We start from the raw sequence: 23,321 nt of genomic DNA on the forward strand, positions 1-23,321 counted from the left end.
CAGCCTCTCATCCTGGCCTCACATGTACGCAGCCTCTCATCCTGGCCTCACATGTACACAGCCTCTTAATATGGCCTCACATGTACGCAGCCTCTCATCCTGGCCTCACATGTACACAGCCTCTCATCATGGCCTCACATGTACACAGCCTCTCATCCTGGCCTCACATGTACACAGCCTCTCATCCTGGCCTCACATGTACACAGCCTCTCATCATGGCCTCACATGTTTCCATTTGTGAGTCTATTTCTCTTTTCAGGATACTTGGGGTGGTCGGGGCCTTTCTGCCATTTTGGGGTTAATGGTTTTATTTGTGCCATGAAACCACCAATTCCTCTATAGCAGAGGCCAGGGGGCCGCTCAGGAAAGACCCCGTGTATTCAGGGACAAAGGGCGGAAATGAAGGTTCTGATACATGGTTATCTCCACGCTGCACTCGCTGCCTTCTGGTGACTGAGCCGGCAGGAAACACTCATCTCCTCATCTCCCATTTCTTTTTTTTTCTCTTCCTGAGATCCTAAATAGTATAAGACTGAATATAGAGACTGCGGAGTGTGATACATACGTGGGGGGATCCCTCAGCCCCCATCATGTGGTGAGACATCCTGCCCCCTACTTACCACCTCAGTGACATCCTACCCCCTGACACTGTGCCCCCCACTCACCACCTCAGTGACATCCTCCCCCGACACTGTGCCCCCCACTCACCACCTCAGTGAGATCCTGCCCTCGACACTGTGCCCCCCACTCACCACCTCAGTGACATCCTGCCCCCGACACTGTGCCCCCCACTCACCACCTCAGTGACATCCTCCCCCGACACTGTGCCCCCCACTCACCACCTCAGTGACATCCTGCCCCCCACTCACCACCTCAGTGACATCCTCCCCCAACACTGTGCCCCCACTCACCACCTCAGTGAGATCCTGCCCCAACACTGTGCCCCCCCCCCACTCACCACCTCAGTGACATCCTCCCCCGACACTGTGCCCCCCACTCACCACCTCAGTGACATCCTGCCCCCGACACTGTGCCCCCCACTCACCACCTCAGTGACATCCTACCCCGACACTGTGCCCCCCACTCACCACCTCAGTGACATCCTGCCCCCCACTCACCACCTCAGTGACATCCTCCCCCAACACTGTGCCCCCCACTCACCACCTCAGTGACATCCTCCCCCAACACTCTGCCCCCCACTCACCACCTCAGTGAGATCCTGCCCCAACACTGTGCCCCCCCCCCCCCACTCACCACCTCAGTGACATCCTCCCCCGACACTGTGCCCCCCACTCACCACCTCAGTGACATCCTGCCCCCCAACACTGTGCCCCCCACTCACCAGGATGCAGGATGTCACATTCCATTCCTATCCTTTCCCCGGTTTAACATGACAAAACATTCCTGTGTTCTCTATGGGGAGTGGAGGGGTAACAGACTGCTCTCGCTGCAGCTTATCTCTCCTAGAACCAAGGGGTTGGGAAGTGATTTTCCATCACACTGACACGGACAACATCTTTTGGTGCTTTTTCAGTAGAACCTCATACACCTTATGCTGACGGCCAAACCAGCCACAATACAAAAGTATAACGTATGTACAAGCCTGGAAGACCAAAATGGCTGCACATCGCACCCATGGTTGATCCGACAGCCTATCAGCTACATTAAAAACCAACATCAGAAGTTAGTATATAATTTGATCAAAAGTATAACGTGCAGGAAGGCTTTAAAGTGATATTATCACCCCCCACCCCTCCTTACTCTATGTCTGATTCTCTGCACCATCCACACAATTAGATGCTGCACATTCAAAACCTATGCCTGTATAAAACTTGTCTATGTCGTCTGCTCTAAAATCACTTCATTTCATCTGTGGACAGTGTCACCTAGGCGGGGAGATGAGGCCCAGCTGCCACAAAGCCCCGCCCAGATGACACTGTCCACAGATGAAATAGTGCGAGAGTAAGGGGGGGGGGGGGTGACTGTCACTTTAAGACAAAAGAAGATTGGGAGAAAGTATGGAAAGCTTGTTCTCTATCCAGAGAGGTAGTCACCTTCTAACATCTGATAAACCAGATACCAGAGATGTTATATGTGACGTAATGGCACAATGCTTGGAGGTCTTATGGGCTCTATGTATCTGTCTGTATTATATTTAGCAGTCAGATGAGATTGGCACACAGGCCTGAGCCATTTCCTGGGCCCCATCTCTCTCAGCTCCCATTGCCGTCCCATTATCTTTCTTCAGCTTCTTGGAGCAGATGTCACAGGTTGTGTCCGTAACAGGAAGCGTAAGCCGAGGTAAGACCCGGCCAGGAAATCCTCATAAAGCAGGCAAAGGTGGAAGGTCATGAGAAGACGACAGCAGCAAATGCAAGACAATCACATTTCTTCAAGAATTGGGAGTCTTGTGGAGAGCAGGAGGGGCTGCAGCAGATTGTTATAGTGCAGGGCTAGCTGGGTGCAGTAGTGCAGAGTGCTGCGCTAGCAATCCCCCCACTTCCCACACACCTTTTTATTGACGGTTGTCTTCATCTCTCAGACTACTTCTAGCACAGTTTGTTGGAACAACTGAAGTTTTCTGAATGGTTTCTTAAGGCCCTTTTACACAAAACGACTATTGGCTGATTTGGCCGACAATCGTCTTGTGTAATAGAAGGCATGAACAATCTCGTTTGTCTTTCAACAAATTGAAAGACAAACGACTAATATAGAAACGATCTGCATGGAATAAGAGGCAGCAGACTGCTGCTATCTGCTATGGGCTGTGTTCTCCCGGCAGCCCCCCGCTGTACTCACCCACTCGCTGCAGCGAGCAGGGGACGAGGAGCAAACGAGCGCTGACAGCTCCTCTCAGTCGCCCCGTGTAATAGGGGCTTTATGTAGGAATACACAATACAGCCCCCACAAGGTGGATAAACAGTATCTTAATATCCTATAAGGAGGGCGTTGTGGTCACTTCTGCTAATAGCAGGTATTACATGGAATGAATCAGATATGGCTGCCTGTAATAAGGACAGCGATCAGCCAAGGAGCAAGCTTATCATTGTCTTCCAACATGTTTAAAACTCTCTGACCGTGCTAATGCTGTCCATGCAGCCCTGTCTGCAAGATTATAGAGAGGTGTAATGGGCTCTGTAAGCAAGCACCAAGCAAGCAGAACGCCGCTCACTCACCCCGGGCCTGGGGACATCTAATAAAGCGATCCGGGCCTGGCAGCGGAACTGGGGAGGTAAGTGACCTATCCATAACCACCCCCTACTGGGCAATATCTGAAAAATATGGCCGGGCCGGAGTACCCCTTTAAATCGTCCAAGTTGCCCATAGGAGAGAGTGGCGGTCTGTCGCTGCCGCTCCTCTTCCTCTAGCAGACCATCGCTGTGCTGATTGTTTTGTTTCAGCATGTTGAAAGATCAGTCAGTAATTGGCCAAGTACGGCCGATAATCTCTTGGTGTAATAGGGCCATTAGACATGTGATTACGGTGTGGCATAGTGATACAGCAAAAAGAGTTAACCCTTTCATAGACCACCATAAACCTCCAGTGTATGCTTTCAGGCAGTGAGTAGAAAGGCAGATATGAATATATAGTACCCCACATAGGGAGAGACATATAATGAAGTGCCCATTAACCCTTTAGTAGCTGTGTTACAGGGATAGTAACACAGCTACTAATGGATAACCAACACCAGAGAGCCGCATCCCAGTACAAGTGACACCAGAGATGTCTCCTCCAGTACCATTTTATATAAGAACAAGAATTATTTCTACCTAAGGTGGGAGATATCTGAGACCGAAGGATGTCCATGTGCAGGGTCAGTAACAGTGTACGGCTCCCGTAACAGGCTCCGGAGTCATCTGCTGATGTGTACCACCTAGCAAACATGGAACATGATCCTGGCAGTGCCCCCTGTACCCCCATAGTATTGTTACATAAGGAATGAATATTTTTACAATATTATCCTACCTAATGTTGTGTGGGTCTAGATGAGACCGGTATCCCATAGACCTGTGATGTGTCCCTATTAAGACCCAGGCCCATAGACCTGTGATGTGTCCCTATTAAGACCCAGGCCCATAGACCTGTGATGTGTCCCTATTAAGACCCAGGCCCATAGACCTGTGATGTGTCCCTATTAAGACCCAGGCCCATAGACCTGTGATGTGTCCCTATTAAGACCCAGGCCCATAGACCTGTGATGTGTCCCTATTAAGACCCAGGCCCATAGACCTGTGATGTGTCCCTATTAAGACCCAGGCCCATAGACCTGTGATGTGTCCCTATTAAGACCCAGGCCCATAGACCTGTGATGTGTCCCTATTAAGACCCAGGCCCATAGACCTGTGATGTGTCCCTATTAAGACCCAGGCCCATAGACCTGTGATGTGTCCCCATTGAGACCCAGGCCCATAGCCCTGTGATGTGTCCCCATTGAGACCCAGGCCAATAGCCCTGTGATATGTCCCCATTTAGACCCAGGCCCATAGCCCTGTGATGTGTGCCCATTGAGACCCAGGTCCATAGCCCGGTAACCCCATGGTCACCATCTTATTCTTGAACAATGTCTACAGTGTGGCACCCAGGGCATTATCTGCTGCCATTAGAGGGTCCCATTGCCATGAAGGGAAGGGGGGGGGGGGGTTAGTATCTACATTGGTTTTGTAGGTGGTACGTGTCATAAGGCCGTTCACTGTGGAGATGACCTGACCCCAACATCTATTTATTACTCTTCATCCCAGTCGCACAGATGCCATGGTCACCACAACACGCTGTATACAACTGTATACTGGAGGGGTGCAGTGTGTGCTGTATACATCTGTATACTGGAGGGGGTGCAGTGTGTGCTGTATACTGGAGGGGGTGCAGTGTGTGTTGTATACATCTGTATACTGGAGGGGGTGCAGTGTGTGCTGTATACATCTGTATACTGAAGGGGGTGCAGTGTGTGCTGTATACTGGAGGGGGTGCAGTGTGTGTTGTATACATCTGTATACTGGATGGGGTGCAGTGTGTGCTGTATACATCTGTATACTGGAGGGGGTGCAGTGTGTGCTGTATACTGGAGGGGGTGCAGTGTGTGCTGTATACATCTGTATACTGGAGGGGGTGCAGTGTGTGCTGTATACTGGAGGGGGTGCAGTGTGTGCTGTATACATCTGTATACTGGAGGGGGTGCAGTGTGTGCTGTATACATCTGTATACTGAAGGGGGTGCAGTGTGTGCTGTATACTGGAGGGGGTGCAGTGTGTGCTGTATACTGGAGGGGGTGCAGTGTGTGCTGTATACTGGAGGGGGTGCAGTGTGTGCTGTATACAGCTGTATACTGGAGGGGGTGCAGTGTGTGCTGTATACAGCTGTATACTGGAGGGGGTGCAGTGTGTGCTGTATACAGCTGTATACTGGAGGGGGTGCAGTGTGTGCTGTATACATCTGTATACTGGAGGGGGTGCAGTGTGTGCTGTATACATCTGTATACTGGAGGGGGTGCAGTGTGTGCTGTATACAGCTGTATACTGGAGGGGGTGCAGTGTGTGCTTTATACATCTGTATACTGGAGGGGGTGCAGTGTGTGCTGTATACATCTGTATACTGGAGGGGGTGCAGTGTGTGCTGTATACATCTGTATACTGGAGGGGGTGCAGTGTGTGCTGTATACTGGAGGGGGTGCAGTGTGTGCTGTATACAGCTGTATACTGGAGGGGGTGCAGTGTGTGCTGTATACATCTGTATACTGGAGGGGGTGCAGTGTGTGCTGTATACTGGAGGGGGTGCAGTGTGTGCTGTATACATCTGTATACTGGAGGGGGTGCAGTGTGTGCTGTATACTGGAGGGGGTGCAGTGTGTGCTGTATACATCTGTATACTGGAGGGGGTGCAGTGTGTGCTGTATACATCTGTATACTGGATGGGGTGCAGTGTGTGCTGTATACATCTGTATACTGGAGGGGGTGCAGTGTGTGCTGTATACTGGAGGGGGTGCAGTGTGTGCTGTATACAGCTGTATACTGGAGGGGGTGCAGTGTGTGCTGTATACTGGAGGGGGTGCAGTGTGTGCTGTATACAGCTGTATACTGGAGGGGGTGCAGTGTGTGCTGTATACTGGAGGGGGTGCAGTGTGTGTTGTATACATCTGTATACTGGAGGGGGTGCAGTGTGTGCTGTATACATCTATACTGAAGGGGGTGCAGTGTGTGCTGTATACATCTGTATACTGGAGGGGGTGCAGTGTGTGCTGTATACTGGAGGGGGTGCAGTGTGTGCTGTATACATCTGTATACTGGAGGGGGTGCAGTGTGTGCTGTATACTGGAGGGGGTGCAGTGTGTGCTGTATACATCTGTATACTGGAGGGGGTGCAGTGTGTGCTGTATACATCTATACTGAAGGGGGTGCAGTGTGTGCTGTATACATCTGTATACTGGAGGGGGTGCAGTGTGTGCTGTATTCAGCTGTATACTGGAGGGGGTGCAGTGTGTGCTGTATACAGCTGTATACTGGAAGGGGTGCAGTGTGTGCTGTATACATCTGTATACTGGAGGGGGTGCAGTGTGTGCTGTATACTGGAGGGGGTGCAGTGTGTGCTGTATACATCTATACTGAAGGGGGTGCAGTGTGTGCTGTATACATCTGTATACTGGAGGGGGTGCAGTGTGTGCTGTATACATCTGTATACTGGAGGGGGTGCAGTGTGTGCTGTATTCAGCTGTATACTGGAGAGGGTGCAGTGTGTGCTGTATACATCTGTATACTGGAGGGGGTGCAGTGTGTGCTGTATTCAGCTGTATACTGGAGAGGGTGCAGTGTGTGCTGTATACATCTGTATACTGGAGGGGGTGCAGTGTGTGCTGTATACATCTGTATACTGGAGGGGGTGCAGTGTGTGCTGTATTCAGCTGTATACTGGAGGGGGTGCAGTGTGTGCTGTATACATCTGGGTACTGGAGGGGGTGCAGTGTGTGCTGTATACTGAAGGGGGTGCAGTGTGTGCTGTATACATCTGTATACTGGAGGGGGTGCAGTGTGTGCTGTATACTGGAGGGGGTGCAGTGTGTGCTGTATACATCTGTATACTGGAGGGGGTGCAGTGTGTGCTGTATACTGAAGGGGGTGCAGTGTGTGCTGTATACATCTGTATACTGGAGGGGGTGCAGTGTGTGCTGTATACATCTGTATACTGGAGGGGGTGCAGTGTGTGCTGTATACATCTGTATACTGAAGGGGGTGCAGTGTGTGCTGTATACATCTGTATACTGGAGGGGGTGCAGTGTGTGCTGTATACATCTATACTGAAGGGGGTGCAGTGTGTGCTGTATACATCTGTATACTGGAGGGGGTGCAGTGTGTGCTGTATACATCTGTATACTGGAGGGGGTGCAGTGTGTGCTGTATACTGGAGGGGGTGCAGTGTGTGCTGTATACATCTGTATACTGGAGGGGGTGCAGTGTGTGCTGTATACTGGAGGGGGTGCAGTGTGTGCTGTATACATCTGTATACTGAAGGGGGTGCAGTGTGTGCTGTATACTGGAGGGGGTGCAGTGTGTGTTGTATACATCTGTATACTGGAGGGGGTGCAGTGTGTGCTGTATACATCTGTATACTGGAGGGGGTGCAGTTTGTGCTGTATACTGAAGGGGGTGCAGTGTGTGCTGTATACATCTATACTGAAGGGGGTGCAGTGTGTGCTGTATACTGAAGGGGGTGCAGTGTGTGCTGTATACATCTGTATACTGGAGGGGGTGCAGTGTGTGCTGTATACTGGAGGGGGTGCAGTGTGTGCTGTATACATCTGTATACTGGAGGGGGTGCAGTGTGTGCTGTATACATCTATACTGAAGGGGGTGCAGTGTGTGCTGTATACATCTGTATACTGGAGGGGGTGCAGTGTGTGCTGTATACATCTGTATACTGGAGGGGGTGCAGTGTGTGCTGTATACATCTGTATACTGAAGGGGGTGCAGTGTGTGCTGTATACAGCTGTATACTGGAGGGGGTGCAGTGTGTGCTGTATACATCTGTATACTGGAGGGGGTGCAGTGTGTGCTGTATACATCTGTATACTGGAGGGGGTGCAGTTTGTGCTGTATACATCTGTATACTGGAGGGGGTGCAGTGTGTGCTGTATACAGCTGTATACTGGAGGGGTGCAGTGTGTGCTGTATACAGCTGTATACTGGAGGGGGTGCAGTGTGTGCTGTATACATCTGTATACTGGAGGGGGTGCAGTGTGTGCTGTATTCAGCTGTATACTGGAGGGGGTGCAGTGTGTGCTGTATACATCTGTATACTGGAGGGGGTGCAGTGTCTGCTGTATACATCTGTATACTGGAGGGGGTGCAGTGTGTGCTGTATACTGGAGGGGGTGCAGTGTGTGCTGTATACAGCTGTATACTGGAGGGGGTGCAGTGTGTGCTGTATACAGCTGTATACTGGAGGGGGTGCAGTGTGTGCTGTATACATCTGTATACTGGAGGGGGTGCAGTGTGTGCTGTATACATCTGTATACTGGAGGGGGTGCAGTGTGTGCTGTATACATCTGTATACTGGAGGGGGTGCAGTGTCTGCTGTATACATCTGTATACTGGAGGGGGTGCAGTGTGTGCTGTATACATCTGTATACTGGAGGGGGTGCAGTGTGTGCTGTATACATCTATACTGAAGGGGGTGCAGTGTGTGCTGTATACATCTGTATACTGGAGGGGGTGCAGTGTGTGCTGTATACATCTATACTGAAGGGGGTGCAGTGTGTGCTGTATACATCTGTATACTGGAGGGGGTGCAGTGTGTGCTGTATACTGGAGGGGGTGCAGTGTGTGCTGTATACATCTATACTGAAGGGGGTGCAGTGTGTGCTGTATACATCTGTATACTGGAGGGGGTGCAGTGTGTGCTGTATACTGGAGGGGGTGCAGTGTGTGCTGTATACAGCTGTATACTGGAGGGGGTGCAGTGTGTGCTGTATACATCTGTATACTGGAGGGGGTGCAGTGTGTGCTGTATACTGGAGGGGGTGCAGTGTGTGCTGTATACAGCTGTATACTGGAGGGGGTGCAGTGTGTGCTGTATACAGCTGTATACTGGAGGGGGTGCAGTGTGTGCTGTATACATCTGTATACTGGAGGGGGTGCAGTGTGTGCTGTATACATCTGTATACTGGAGGGGGTGCAGTGTGTGCTGTATACTGGAGGGGGTGCAGTGTGTGCTGTATACATCTGTATACTGGAGGGGGTGCAGTGTCTGCTGTATACATCTGTATACTGGAGGGGGTGCAGTGTGTGCTGTATACAGCTGTATACTGCAGTTGGCGCAATGTGTGCTGTATACAGCTGTATACTGGAGGGGTTACAGATGGGTGTGGTCCTGGGTTTTATATGGGCCCCCATGGAACCAAAGCCCTGACAGTGTGGGGTCACCCCGGCATGCTGAGCACACACGGCTCGGTGCACCTGTATTATATATCATGCTCTCCACCCTAGGCGCCATTACTTGGGGGGAGGGGGATCAGTCATCCTCTCATCAGCTCCCCTCACGTGACTTGTGGGCCAGCGTTCTGTAGTGTAACACAATGACCGCCGCCCCATTCAGATCCATTAGGAATTTGTATTCTTCAAGGAATTCTAAGTAAAAGGTCATTCTCTCATCCCGTCCAGAAATGTGCCTTTCCGTTTGACGCACGTCCGTTTTCCTGCCAGAAAGAGATTCTTATTGTTCTGTAACGCAGAGAGCCGCATCTTTCTGCCGCACTCACTTCCTATTTCCTGTCCAAGAGGAAGTCCAGATTTGTGACCCATGTGAACTGCAGCAGAGCTGGAGGCTCTGCAGGGCGCGATGATCTGCAGGGTTATCCTGTCTGCCGTATCTGGGCTCCCTGAGTCTGCAACGTTGTGGGGAATTGCTGATCAGATGAGCGCGGTTTATCAGGGGACACAGGGGGCTGCACTAGACTATTTTGGGTCGAGGATTTTACTGAACAAAGGATTTTCCTAAGCTTCCCCTTCCTGAAAACTCGGACAAAGGAGCCACGAACGAGGATTCTGGAGGGAGGCACGTCACCCAGCTCTCCCAGAGTCCTGATATACAGCTGTACAGCAGCAGGGCATATAGGTAGAAAGCTGTCTCTGGATCCCGGGAAAGCTGGGTGATCTTACACTCTCCTATCAGTGTCACCCAGCTCTCCCAGAGTCCTGATATACAGCTGTACAGCAGCAGGGCATATAGGTAGAAAGCTGTCTCTGGATTCCGGGAAAGCTGGGTGATCTTACACTCTCCTATCAGTGTCACCCAGCTCTTCCAGAGTCCTGATATACAGCTGTACAGCAGCAGGGCATATAGGTAGAAAGCTGTCTCTGGATTCCGGGAAAGCTGGGTGATCTTACACTCTCCTATCAGTGTCACCCAGCTCTCCCAGAGTCCTGATATACAGCTGTACAGCAGCAGGGCATATAGGTAGAAAGCTGTCTCTGGATCCCGGGAAAGCTGGGTGATCTTACACTCTCCTATCAGTGTCACCCAGCTCTCCCAGAATCCTGATATACAGCTGTACAGTACTGGGGATATAGGTAGAATATGTGATACTGTCTACTTAGCTGCTGTATCTAATCCTAGCACATGTGATACCGCCTTTATCGGCCTAGCTTGTCTAATAAGCCTGTTTATCTAAGCCTAGAATGTGTGATACTGTTTACTAATTCACTCAGCCTATCATGTATAGTACTATCTGCACAGCTGTGCTGTATCTAATCCTAACACATGTGATAAACCCGATCACGTGTGATACTATTTAATAGGCCTGTGTATCTAAGCCTAGGATATGAGATACTGTCTAAAGAGATTAAGCCTCTTATATAAAGTGTATGTAATCCTGTTATATGTGATACCATCTTCTGAACCACTGTATCTAATTCTTTTATGTGTGATACTGTCTGCTCAGCTGGTGTATCTAAGCCTATGATGTTGTTCAGTCTGACACATGACTACACCCCCATCATATAACATTAGTGTATCTCATAGGACGTATAACATGTATCTTATGTACCATGTATGACAGATCCGCTCCCCACTGCAGAGTCTGAACAGACACATAGGGTCCCGGACTGAAGGGATCAGAGGCTGTAATAGGAGGAGATGGATATTTCCTTATACTGTATAATGGGGTCAGCGCGGATCTGGGGGCTTGTGTCATCACTCTATGTCTGTAACCATGTAATTCACCAGGACACACAGCTGTCAGTCATTGGATAGGACCGCCCACTGGACACATAATGGGTTACATTGGCTCCATCTTCACATGGTGATACCACAGGAGTAGTAATGTTGCATATTGTCTCCAGTGATGGCTCTATGCTGTGACCCCCCCTCCGCCCATCCCATCGCTTGTCCCCTCCACTGATCCCATCGCTTGTCCCCTTCACCGATCTCATAGCTTGTCCCCTCCGCACATCCCATCGCTTGTCCCCTCCACCGATCCCATCGCTTGTCCCCTCCGCCCATCCCATCGCTTGTCCCCTCCACCGATCTCATCGCTTGTCCCCTCCGCCCATCCCATCGCTTGTCCCCTCCACCGATCTCATCGCTTGTCCCCTCCGCCCATCCCATCGCTTGTCCCCTCCGCCCATCCCATCGCTTGTCCCCTCCACCGATCTCATCACTTGTCCCCTCCGCCCATCCCATCGCTTGTCCCCTCCGCCCATCCCATCGCTTGTCCCCTCCACCGATCCCAGCGCTTGTCCCCTCCACCGATCTCATCGCTTGTCCCCTCCGCCCATCCCATCACTTGTCCCCTCCGCCCATCCCATCGCTTGTCCCCTCCACCGATCTCATTGCTTGTCCCCTCCACCGATCTCATCGCTTGTCCCCTCTGCCCATCCCATCGCTTGTCCCCTCTGCCCATCCCATCGCTTGTCCCCTCCACCGATCCCATCGCTTGTCCCCTCCGCCTATCCCATCGCTTGTCCCCTCCACCGATCCCATCGCTTGTCCCCTCCACCCATCCCATCGCTTGTCCCCTCCACCGATCTCATCGCTTGTCCCCTCCACCGATCCCATCGCTTGTCCCCTGCACCGATCTCATCGCTTGTCCCCTCCGCCCATCCCATCGCTTGTCCCCTCCACCGATCTCATCGCTTGTCCCCTCCGCCCATCCCATCGTTTGTCCCCTCCGCCCATCCCATCGCTTGTCCCCTCCGCACATCCCATCGCTTGTCCCCTCCACCGATCCCATCGCTTGTCCCCTCCACCGATCCCATCGCTTGTCCCCTCCTCCCATCCCATCGCTTGTCCCCTCCACCGATCTCATCGCTTGTCCCCTCCACCGATCTCATCGCTTGTCCCCTCCACCGATCCCATCGCTTGTCCCCTCCACCGATCCCATCGCTTGTCCCCTCCACCGATCCCATCGCTTGTCCCCTCCACCGATCCCATCGCTTGTCTTCTCCACCCATCCCATCGCTTGTCTTCTCCACCCATCCCATCGCTTGTCCCCTCCACCCATCCCATCGCTTGTCCCCTCCACCCATCCCATCGCTTGTCCCCTCCACCCATCCCATCGCTTGTCCCCTCCACCGATCCCATCGCTTGTCTTCTCCACCGATCCCATCGCTTGTCCCCTCCACCCATCCCATCGCTTGTCCCCTCCACCGATCCCATCGCTTGTCCCCTCCACCGATCCCATCGCTTGTCCCCTCCACCGATCCTATCGCTTGTCCCTCCTGGATCTGGATAATTAAATTCTTCTCTGATTGTTGAAAATTCCAGGAATTCCTGAGCGATTGTTGCCGGGAACATTACTCTGGAAAACGCTGCGTTTAGTTATCCAGTGACCGCCTGGCCATCGTTACACCCCGCACCGTAGAGAGGAAAGCTTAGGATCAGTGGAGCAAGTGAGCCAAGTGGAACTAATACACAGGTGTGGAATGTGTGCAATACAAGGGTCACACGGGACAGTGCCGATATGGGCCAGGGGACGTCCAGAGGCTTCAAGGGCAAATCTATCCAGTATATAGATAAGGCCTGTTACATGGGCAGATGGCTGAACAGTACTGAGCACCAACCAGCGAGATCAGCGCCCGTGTATGAAGCCTTCACACAGCTCAATCAGTCACAAGCCACGTCACCCGTCTATACAGGGCAGTGAGTGGCCAAAAACCATGATCTAAATGCTTGCACAAAGGATGCCATTGACTGATGAACGAGCTTCTCAATCAACTCATCACATGGATCAGGAACAAGCGCTCCTGGGAACACTCATTCAGATGATTATCAGCCCATGTAAAAGGGCATAAAACCTCAGTTACATCTGTCTGAGGGAAAGCTGGGTGACTACCAGTGGCCTAACTAGAGTCCTGTGCGCTTCCATAAAGACCTTCTACCACAATCTCTGCAGGAAGAAGAATCCATTATGTTTTCTAGAGAGGTTAAGGCCATTGTTAAGGAAAAAAAGGCAGCGTATAGGAAGTATAAAGAGACTGGGGGTGTAGCTGACAGAGAGACGTATAAAAGTATACAGAAGAAGACATATCCTATAGGAGGTATACAGAGCCTCGGGGGGGGGGGGGGGGGTAGCTGACAGATGTATAAAAGTATACAGAAGGAGGCAAAGCACATTATAAATTCTGCTAAAGCCTTAAAAGAAGAAGAAATGGCAAAATCTGTTACTGCGGGGAATAAAACCTTCTTCAGATATATAAGTGACAGGAGGAAGAAGAATGGCTGCAGCATTACTAAAATAAGTAATGGGGAGAATACGTTTATTGGTGGAGATAAGGCGGTCGCTGACTATTTGTATAGTTACTTCTGCTCAGTGTTTTCAGAAGGCGGCCTTTAGAATCACAGGATGGTTGGACACAGCATTGCCTCCAGCTATATGGGTTCGGCTCCAGTATTTTCAGAGACTGAATTTGCAGAGGAACTTGCCCGTTTAAAGCTGAATAAGGCGATGGGTCCAGATGGGATCCATCCCAGGGTTCTTAAAGAACTCAGATCTGTGATTACTGCCCCCCTGACAGATCTGTATAACCAATCCCTGCTAACAGGAGATGTCCCCGATGATTGGAGAACGGCCAATGTTATACCAATCCACAAGAAGGGGAATAGAGAAGAGCCCAGTAACTACAGGCCAGTGAGCATAAAGAGGATGTACCATCAGGTACATCCTCTTTAATCTGACCCACGGATAGATTGGCGCCGTCACGGGGAAGCCGGTGCCACGGTCCATTTTTTTTTTTTTTTAACAGCGGCCCGTTTCCTGTGTACGGGCTGAAGCACAGGAGGCAGGCCGTCCCGCCCCCGGTGGGAGGGAATTCCCTCCCCTCTATGACACAGCTCCATTAGAATCAATAGAGCCATGTCATAGAGGGGTGGGGCATTCTGCCCACTGGGGGCGGGCCGGCCTGCCTCCTGTGCTTCAGCGCCAGCCCGTTACCTGTGCATAGAACGGCACCGTACAAGGGAACTGGGCCACGGTTCAAATAACGGACCGCGGCACCGGCTTCCCCGTGACGGCACCATTCTATCAGTGGGTCAGATTAAAGAGAATGTTCCTGATGGTACATCCTCTTTAACATCTGTAGTAGTGAAAATGATGGAAACTCTACTAAAAAGGAGATAATGGATCACCTAAGAATCAACAATTTGATGGATCCAAACCAGCATGGCTTTACTGCGGGCCGATCATGTCAGACTAATCTCATTGATTTCTTTGATTATGCCACAAAAGTGCTGGATGAAGGTGGTGCTGTGGATATCGCCTATGTGGACTTCAGCAAAGCCGCAGATACACTTCCCCATAAAGAGCTGAGAGAGAAGTTGGAGAAAATTAGACTTAATCCCTGGATAGTTCAGTGGATTTGTGGTTGGCTGAAGGAGAGATATCTGAGGGTTGTTGTTAAAGGTGAATATTCCGAGCAGAGACTGGTTACAAGTGGTGTGCCTCAAGGGTCTGTTCTGGGTCCTATTCTTTTTAATATGTTTGTAAGTGACATAGGTGAAGGGTTGGTGGGTAAGGATAGTGACATAGGAGAAGGGTTGGTAGGTAAGGATAGTGACATAGGAGAAGGGTTGGTAGGTAAGGATAGTGACATAGGAGAAGGGTTGGTAGGTAAGGATAGTGACATAGGAGAAGGGTTGGTGGGTAAGGATAGTGACATAGGAGACGGGTTGGTGGGTAAGGATAGTGACATAGGAGAAGGGTTGGTAGGTAAGGATAGTGACATAGGAGAAGGGTTGGTAGGTAAGGATAGTGACATAGGAGAAGGGTTGGTAGGTAAGGATAGTGACATAGGAGAAGGGTTGGTAGGTAAGGATAGTGGCATAGGAGAAGGGTTGGTAGGTAAGGATAGTGATATAGGAGAAGGTTTGGTAGGTAAGGATAGTGACATAGGAGAAGGGTTGGTAGGTAAGGATAGTGACATAGGAGAAGGGTTGGTAGGTAAAGTTCGTCTGTTTGCTGACGACACAAAAGTGTGCAATAGGGCTGATATTCCTGGAGGTGTCAGTAACATGGAAAACGATTTAGCTTTGCTAGATAAGTGTCCAAACAGTGGAAATTGAAGTTCAACGTTTCGAAATGTAAAATATGCACTTGGGGAGGAGGAATCCTCTGAGTATCACATCGGCAGTACTGTGTTGGAAAAGACTTCAGAAGAGAAGGATTAAGGGGTAGTGATTTCTGAGAGCCTTAAAATGAGTCACCAGTGCAACCAGACGGTGGGGAAAGCAAATCGTATGCTGGGGTATATATATATATATATATATAAAAAATGGTATGCTGGGCTGTATATATATATAATGGTATGCTGGGTTGTATATATATATATATATATATATATATATATATATATATATATATATAATGGTATGCTGGGCTGTATATATATATATATATATATATATATATATATATATATCTATATATAATGGTATGCTGGGCTATATATATAATGGTATGCTGGGTTGTATATATATATATATATATATATATAATGGTAAGCTGGGCTGTATATATATATAATGGTATGCTGGGCTGTATATATATATATATATATATAATGTATGCTGGGGTGTATATATATATATATATATATAATGGTATGCTGGGCTGTATACATATATATACATATATATAGGTATGTTAAAGGACTAAATAAGGTTCAGGTGGGAAGTGTTTTTAGTAAAAAATCTGAGCTCAAGAACAAGTGAGAGGTTAGTTGGGGGAAAGATCAGAAGCAACGTGAGAAAATATTATTTTACTGAAAGAGTAGTAGATGCTTGGAACAAACTTCCAGCAGAGGTGGTTGGTAAATCTACAATAACAGAATTGAAACACGCCTGGGATATACCTATATCTATCCTAAGATAATTAGAAAGGAAATACTAAAAGGGCAGACATATTGATTAGGCCCCCACACTGCTTTTTTAACACAGTTGTTTGGCCCACTGTGCCCCTAATATAGTAATTATGTCCTGACATTGTGCCCCCCAATATAGCAGTTGGGATCCCACTGTCAGGAATGTGCAGTAGCCTGATGTGAACTGGGCCTGGTTTTTGCTTTTGTGTAACACACCCGATTGCTTTTCAGCTTCCAGCAATGCAAGAGTTACACTGAACTCTGCTAGCCTTGATTGTCGTACCTAAGCAAATCTGTTTGATTGACGTGTTTCTCTGCCTGTCCGGAACCTGGAGGATCAGGGCGCCGTTCCAATGGGGATCCGGACCGGGCTCTTGATCCTCATAAAAGAAAGCTGAGCCAGTCTCACAGCACTGGCTATTAAGGTTCATACCCTGATCCCAGCTCCCCCTGTCTACTCCTGCAATGCCCGTTCCTAATCCCTCTGCTTGTTTGACCTGTTATCTGACCTCTGACTATCCGATTGTTACCTGACTTTGTACCGCGTTGCCCGTTTGGTTTGGACTTTGACTTGTCGACTTCCCTTTATGTTTGTTCGTCTGTCTTGTTTCGTGTAACACTTATACTAGTTCAGTGACCGCCTTCGTGGTTGTCCGCGGCTACCTAGGGCCGTTTGAGGCAAGTATGTAGGGACAGTGGGTGGACTCAGCATCAGGGCTCACTGTCGTGTCCTGTCCCTACCTCCCTTGTCCTGACAGAATAGTCGGCCAGCTGGTTTTGCCTCACGGTCAACATGAATGCAATGACCAACATAGTGGACCAAATGCAGCGGCTCAACACTATGGTGCAGGAGCTGGCTGAGAGGGTCCAAGAGCAGGGGCCCTCCCCCGGTCAGCTTACTATGACCTCCCCAGCATCTCCTGAGCCTCCCGTCCAGCTCCCTGAGAAATTCAAGTGAGACAGGAGAAGCTTGCGCACTTTACGGGAAGGTTATAAGCTGATTTTCCGACTGCGTCCTCGTTTCTTCGGAGACGAGGCTCAGAGGGTGGGCATAGTTATATCCCTCCTCCAGGGGCTACCGCAGGAATGGGCATTCTCCCTGTCACCTGACTCCCCCGACCTGCAAACAGTTGACTGATTTTAGAGCGACAACTAACCAGATTACGGCAGGGTAAATGTCCCATAGAGGAATATTGTTCTGAGTTCCAGCAGTGGAGCGGCCCTTCCACTTGCAACGGCTCAAGCCTCCGGTTCCAATTCCGCGCCGGACTGAGTGACTGACTAAAGGACATGTTAGTGGCCTACCCGACTCCTGATACCCTCGAGGAGAGTATGGCCTTGGCCATTAGGGTGGATCAACGGTTGAGGGACCGACAGAGGGAAAGGGGTTCCCCAAACCTGACTAGACCCTCTTTGTCTCCAACCTCCTTCCCTAAACCTTCCCCTTCTGTCTCACCCCCTCAGGAAGAACCAATGCAAGTGGTCACCACAGACGCCAAGGCCAGACGGGCACACCGTATACAGAACAATCTTAGTCTGTACTGTGGTAAAGCGGGACATAAAGTACAGCAATGACCCTCCATGCTGGAACCCCTGCCAGAAAGCTCCAGGCGCCTGACCGACTATCGAGGGGGTCACTCAGGCGCACAGGTAACCTTCATGAGAAGGAACAAGCTACTGTTACCTATTTCTCTGGTTTGGGGGATAGATGCATTTCTGGATATGCCCAGGTCGATTCTGGGTCTTCTGCAAATTTCATTAACCCCATGGTTTGGTCTGGTTTAGAGGTATGTCCCCTGCTGATCAGGTCTCCAGTAAACGTCACTGGAGCGGAATTTGCCCAAGAGGACGTATGGTGTATCACCCCCCACCTTGAAGTAAAGGTGGGGTCTGTTCATGTTGGGACCCTTGATTTTCTTCTTATGCATATTTTGTCTTCTGATGTGACCCCGGGGTTGCCCTGGCTGGAAGCACATAACCAGTACGGAACTGTAATAACCAGAAAAAACAGCCCTCAAGACACCATGAACAAGCTCCTAAAATTTAATCAAATGTGATAAAATATCAAAAACTAGAATAAAATAAATAAATCCACAGGGCCCTTGTGGAAAAGGTAATTAAATCATCAGTAGCTAAAATACAAATAGCATGTAGAGGTCTAAATGAGAATACAGCAACAGATAAAACCAGCTTTCATCCAGTCTTGTCAGAGCTCTCCGTGCTGTAAGGATGTGCAGCACTGGGGATGCGAGATAGTTCTGCACACACTCTGGACTGTAGGAACAAGTCGTAGCAACAAAAGTTTCATAAAGAAACCTAATGTCTGCCCAGCCCTGCAAGTCTACTCTGTGGCTTAGGGTACTATTACACGGAATGATAATCGGCCAAATCGGCTGATCGTTGATATAGGTTCTGACCTGTTTTCTCTTTAGGAGCCGACCGCGCACCGCTACATGTAATAGCGGTGCGCGGCCGGCGACTGACGATATACATTACCTATCCACGTTCCAGGGCTGCTGCTGTGGTCTTCTTCTCCACGGGTCCCGCGCACTCTAACTTCAGAGCGGCCTGTCAGCTGACAGGCCGCCCGGCCAATCACAGGCCGTGGCGGTCCCGGCCTGTGATTGGCTGAGCGGCCTGTTAGCTGAGAAGAAGACCGCAGCAGCAGCCCTGGAACGTGGATAGGTAATGTATGTAGTTTTAAACAAGGGCTGCAAACACATCGGTAACGATGTCCCTGCAGCCCTTGTTAAATGATTATCGGGCCGTGTAATAGGCCCAGTAAATGAACGTCGATCTAGCAGATCGCTGCTCGTTTACAGGTATTATCGGGCCCCCATTGGCCCGTGTAATACCACCCTTACTTACTGTCTGTATCATGTATAGTAGCAATGTCTCTCCAGTCCCACAAGCAGCAATGTATACAATAGATGGTGAATAGCAGTGCAGACAATATGTTGGATGAATTCAAACAGCACAGACTGGATGATATTGCTGCACTTGTAGTACTTAGTGGATCTTCACAAGGAGAGATGCAGTATAAAGTTCAGAAGGATATTGGTGTACAGACACCTCTCACCACTCAATGTAGCTGTGTGTAGCGCCCGGAGTAGTGGATCCACTGGACCGGCACCAGCGATGGCACAAACCTCACCAGGGAGCGGAGTCTAAGGGGCCGCTGGTTTTCACCAGAGCCCGCCGCAAGGCGGGATGGACTTGCTGCGGCAGGCGACCCCCAGGTCGCTACCCCTGGCTTGGTTGCTGGTGTCGGCAGGCGAGGCGTGGCAGGAGATGGCACAGGCAATAGTCTGCAGATGAGAGCGCACGTGACAGGCTGGACACGGGAACAGGTGGAGTGACAGGGGAACAGGAACCAGGAACGGGGACTAGCGGCCAGGTAACGGACAGGACTCAGGAACAGGGACTTGGGACCAGGTAACGGACAGGACACAGGAACAACAGGGAGCTGGGCCAAACGCTATGGGAAGCATGTAGAGGCTCCAACACAGGGGACAGGGCATGCTGGGATTTATAGGGGAGTGATTGGGTGCAACTACCAATTAGGAGCGCACTGCCCCTTTAAATCTGAGACAGCCGGCGCGCGCGCGCCCTAGGAGGCGGGGACGCGCGCGCCGGCCGGCACAGCGAGAGACAGGAGCGTGGAGAGGTGAGGCGCCCCCCGGGGCCGAACGTGTAGCAGCGCCGGGTCCCTGCACAGGGACCCCGGCAGCTGCATGAGATGGAGGGAGGTCGCGGCGGCGGCCCGGAGCACGGGACGCCGCCGCGGCCGTGACAGTACCCCCCCCCTTTGGCCTCCCCCTCTTTCTAACCTGCAGGAACCTCTTGATGAGATCCTGGTCCAGGATGTTAGCCTCGGGTTCCCAGGACCTCTCCTCAGGACCAAATCCTTTCCAATCCACCAGGAAGAACCTTCTCCCTCTGACAGTCTTCATGGCCAGAATGTCTTTAACAGCGTAGACGTCGTCAGAGACGGCTTGAGGAGCAGAGAACGAAGACTTATCTGAGAACCGGTTCAGAACCACAGGTTTTAAGAGGGAAACATGGAAGGAGTTCGGAATCCGCATAGTGGGGGGTAGGCGGAGCTTGTAGGTGACAGGGTTGATGCGTCTTAGCACCGAGAAAGGACCGAGGAATCGAGGACCCAACTTGTAGCTGGGAATCTTGAGTCGGACATATTTGGCCGAGAGCCAGACTTTGTCACCTGGGAGAAAATTTGTGGCAGGTCTCCTCCTCTTATCAGCCTGATCCTTCATGCGTTTAGAGGCTTTGAGTAATGACTGTCGAGTTTGTTCCCAGATCGATTGCAGGTCAGATAACAACTCCTCCACGGCTGGGACCTCGGAGGATGGAGAGAGAGGCAGAGGAGGACGAGGATGATGCCCGTAGACCACATAGAAAGGAGACTTGCCTGTGGAAGTCGAGTCCAGATGGTTATATGAGAATTCTGCCCATGGGAGTAGATCGGCCCAGTTGTCTTGGCGGCTGGAAACAAAATGGCGTAGGTAGTTACCCAGAATCTGATTGACTCTCTCCACTTGCCCGTTAGTCTGAGGATGATAGGCCGAAGAGAAGTCCAGCTTCACTTGGAGTTGCGAGCAGAGGGCACGCCAAAACTTAGAGACAAATTGAGAGCCTCGGTCGGACACAATGTGAAGAGGAAGTCCATGCAGGCGGAAGATGTGTCGGAAGAACAACTGAGCCAGACGAGGAGCAGAGGGCAGACCAGGAAGGGCCACGAAGTGAGCCATTTTGGAGAAGCGGTCCGTCACCACCCAAATGACTGTATTGCCCGCAGATGGAGGTAGGTCTGTGATAAAATCCATCCCAATGTGGTGCCAGGGATGGTCCGGGACTGGCAAGGGCAAAAGTAGGCCGGCAGGTCTTTGACGGGGAGACTTATTCCTGGCACAAACTGCACAGGAAGCCACAAAATCCTTGACATCCTGGAGGAGATTGGGCCACCAGTAGTGACGGGAGATCAATTGCCCGGTCTTTTGGGTTCCTGGATGCCCGGCTACCAAGGAGGAATGCCCCCACCTCAAGATGCGTTTACGGAGTGCGGGGCGCACATAAGTCTTCCCGGGAGGCAGTCTCTGCAGAGCAGAAGTGGCAACTGGTACTAGGCGGTCGGGAGGTATTATGTGACGAGGAGATTCCTCTTGCCCCATGACATCGGATGCTCGGGATAATGCATCGGCCTTTAGGTTCTTCTCGGCTGGACGGAAGTGGATGGTATAGTTGAACCGAGAAAAGAAGAGGGACCACCGAGCCTGCCTGGGATTGAGGCGTTGAGCCGATTGGAGGTAGAGGAGGTTCTTGTGGTCCGTGTAAATGTTAACAGGGTTTTTAGCCCCCTCTAGTAGATGACGCCACTCCTCCAGTGCCAACTTAATGGCCAGGAGTTCGCGGTCCCCAATGGTATAGTTCCTCTCGGCAGGGGAGAAAGTCTTGGAAAAGAACCCGCAGGTTCTGGTCTTGCCTGATGTGTCCCTTTGCGAGAGAATGGCTCCTGCGCCCACAGAAGAAGCATCGACCTCGAGAGAAAACGGCCTGGAGACATCCGGGCGGACTAGAGCAGGAGCAGAGGCAAAGGCAGACTTGAGGCTATTGAAGGCTTGTTCGGCCTCTGGAGGCCAACGTCTGGGGTCCGCCTTCTTTTTAGTGAGAGCCACAATGGGTGCGACCAGGGTAGAGAAGTGAGGGATGAATTGCCGGTAATAGTTGGCGAAGCCCAGGAAACGTTGGATAGCTCTAAGTCCCACAGGGCGTGGCCATTGAAGGACAGCTGCGAGCTTGGCTGGATCCATTTGTAGGCCCTGATCGGAGACGATATAGCCAAGAAATGGAAGACTGCGCTGATGGAAAACACACTTCTCAAGCTTGGCGTATAGATGATTGGCCCGTAGTCTTCGTAGAACCTGACGCACTTGTGCCACATGAGTCTGCTGGTCCGGGGAGAAGACCAAAATGTCATCCAAATAGACAATGACGCAGACATAGAGGAGGTCTCGGAAGATATCGTTCACGAATTCCTGGAAGACCGCTGGGGCATTGCATAGGCCGAATGGCATGACCAGATATTCGTAGTGCCCATCCCTGGTGTTGAAAGCGGTCTTCCATTCGTCTCCTTTACGAATTCGGACCAAGTTATACGCTCCCCTGAGATCCAGCTTGGAGAAGATCTTAGCTCCACGAAGACGGTCGAATAGTTCCGGAATAAGCGGAAGAGGATAGCGGTTCTTAACAGTCACCTTATTTAAGCCCCGATAGTCTATGCATGGGCGGAGGGAACCGTCCTTCTTCTGAACAAAGAAAAATCCGGCGCCAGCTGGAGACGTGGATTTACGGATGAAGCCCTTTTGTAAGTTCTCCTGGATGTAGGAGGACATGGCTTCAGTCTCGGGCACAGAGAGAGGGTATACTCGACCACGTGGAGGAGAAGCCCCTGGAAGAAGGTCTATAGGGCAATCATAGGCTCGATGAGGTGGTATTCACACCTAGGGAGGCCTCTCCCACCGGACCTAGGTGCGGGCGTTTCCCGGACGCTGAGGGCGTTGGGGACATCTCTGTCGATAGTGATCCGCGCCACCGCAATAGAGGCAGAGATTCTGGTCCAGTCGACGGTTCCTCTCATCAGTCGTCAGGCGAACACGTTCCACCTGCATAGGAACCTCTGGAAGCGACTGGGACATAGGAGCAACAGGATTCTGGAACACCGGTGCCAGCCGAGGATGGCGACGGGGCAGACTCAGACGCCGTCCTTGCCGGACCTCCTCCTCTCTCTCGGAAAACCTGGTGTAGACTCTGGTAGCCAGTAGAATAAGATCGTTCAAGGAGGTAGGCAGATCCCGGGCAGCGAGCACATCCTTCACTTGGCTGGACAGGCCCTTTTTAAAGGTGGCAATCAGAGCGGCCTCATTCCAGTCTAGTTCCGCAGCCAGGGTGCGGAACTGGATGGCG

General features: G+C 50.9%; 1 protein-coding gene across 3 annotated transcripts in view; it reads left to right on the forward strand.

Moving 5' to 3' along the window:
- The window catches only part of EGFL7 (EGF like domain multiple 7), a 204,911-nt gene that overhangs the window by 143,574 nt on the left and 38,016 nt on the right, over positions 1 to 23,321 (forward strand). For all 3 annotated transcript variants that reach the window (XM_069943974.1, XM_069943977.1, XM_069943975.1), the window contains exon 6: positions 17,805 to 17,990. The gene's annotated coding sequence lies outside the window, so the exon portion shown is untranslated. The remainder of the gene's footprint in view (positions 1 to 17,804; positions 17,991 to 23,321) is intronic.

The sequence above is a fragment of the Dendropsophus ebraccatus genome, chromosome 10 (genome assembly GCF_027789765.1).
Source record: "Dendropsophus ebraccatus isolate aDenEbr1 chromosome 10, aDenEbr1.pat, whole genome shotgun sequence".
Classification (NCBI taxonomy): domain Eukaryota; kingdom Metazoa; phylum Chordata; class Amphibia; order Anura; family Hylidae; genus Dendropsophus; species Dendropsophus ebraccatus.